The following is a 2,019-nucleotide window of genomic DNA, read 5'->3' as shown; positions in this document are numbered from 1 at the left end:
TTGTAATGGATTGATTTCTTAATGATAGCCATTCCTCCTGGAGTTAGATGGAATCTCAGTGTTGTTTTAATTTACATCTCTTGAATAACAGATGATGTTGACCATTTTTTCTTATATTTATTTGTTATTTGTAGTTCTTAATCTGAGAAGTGTGTATTAATCTCAAATGTCCATTTTTGGATTGGGACTTTGAAATTGAGAGAGTCTCAAGTTTTTTTCAGTTGTTTATTTCTTAGATAGAAGTCCTTTGCCTGATGGACAATTTACATGTTTTTCCCACTCTATGGGTTGTGCTTTTACTCTGCTAGTGATTTCTTTTGCTGTGAAAAAAGCTTTTTAATGAGATTCAGTTGTTGATACTTTGAAGCATTTCCCAGGAAGTTTGGGCTTTGTTCATGAATTTTCTTCCTACATCTATGCCTTCAAGATTTCTACTTTCTTTTCCAGTGGATTTAGTGTTTGTTTTAACATACAGATCTTTGACCCATTTTTACTTTAGTGTATGGTGATAGACATAGGTCTAGTTTTAGTTTTCAACATAAACAAGAGAGCCAGTTTTTCCAGCACCATTTATTACAGAGACTATCTTTCTTCCAGTGAATATGTTGGACCCCTTTGTCAAGGGTAAAAGAAATGGGAACAACTGAATGTGTTTGCAGTTGTGCATGTATCTTCTACTGTTCCACTGATCCTCAAGTCTGTGTTTTTGTTTTTGTTTTTTTACCAGTACCATGCTGATTTTATCACAGCAACTTTGTAGTATAATTGCAAGTCAGAGACAGTAAAGTTTCCTGCCTTGCTTTTGTTGCCCAGAATTGCTCTTGCTATTCAAGATCTTCTAGTACCAAATGGATTTTAAGAATGTTTTCTTCAGTTCTGTCAGGAATGTCAGTGGCATTTTGATCAGGATTGCATTAAATCTGTATAATAATTTTGGGAGCATGGCTATTTTCACTATGTTAATTGTTCCTATGAATGTGTAAGTGGTGTTTTTTCCATTGTTTGATATCCTCATCAAGCTCAGAGTACTTTAATTCTCAATGTATAGATATTTTATTTGTCTTGTTAGATTGATTCCTAAGTATTTCATATTTTTAGATGATGTTGTAAAGGGTGTGATTTCCCTAATTTATCTCTCAGTGAGTTTGTTGCTTGTGTACAGGAATCATATTGATAATTGAGTATTGACTTTATATCCAGCTATGCTACTGAATTTGCTTATTACATCTAGAAGTGCATTGGTAGAGTTTTGGGGGTCTTCTACATAGAATATCATGTCATTTGTGAATAATGATAATTTTAATTCTTCATTTGCTATCCTTATTCCTTTTATTTATCTCTCTTGCCTATTGTTCTGGCTAATGTTTCCAGAACTATATTGAATAGTAGTGGTGATAGTGGACATCCTTGTCTTGTTCCTATTTTTAGAGTGAAAACTTTAAGTTTTTTGTCCATTTAGTATGATGCTGGCTGTTGCTTTGTCATAGATGGCTTTTATCAGACTGAGGTAAAGACCATCTATTCCAATTTTCTGTAGGAGTTTTATCATGAATTAGTGTTGGACTTTGTTAAAACTTTTTCTTTATCTATTGAGATGATCATGTAAATTTTGTCTTTGGCTCTGTGGATGTGGTGCTTTATATTTACTGATGAATTCTATAAGAAGAATATATTCAAATTGTTGCCTATGCTGAACTATCCTTGCATTCCTGGGATGAATCCCACTGGGGCATGATGCATAATCTTCTTAATGGTTTGCTGCATTCTGTTTGCTAGTATCTTTCTGAGGATCTATGCATCTATGTTTATTAGGGAGACTTGCCTGCAGTTTTCTTTTTGGTTAGGTCTTTCTTTGGCTTTAATATCAGCAAAATATTTGCCACCAGGAATGAGTTAGGGAATATTGCTTTAATTTATATTTCATTAAAGGATTTAAGGACTATTGGCACTAAATATTCTCTAAATTTTTTGTAGAGTTCATCAGCAAATCCATCAAGACCTGGGCTTTTTAAAATTTTA

Source organism: Octodon degus, unplaced genomic scaffold (genome assembly GCF_000260255.1).
Source record: "Octodon degus isolate 3935 unplaced genomic scaffold, OctDeg1.0 scaffold00036, whole genome shotgun sequence".
Classification (NCBI taxonomy): domain Eukaryota; kingdom Metazoa; phylum Chordata; class Mammalia; order Rodentia; family Octodontidae; genus Octodon; species Octodon degus.
The sequence above is the reverse complement of the archived record's forward strand: the minus strand, read 5'-3'. Positions refer to the sequence as shown.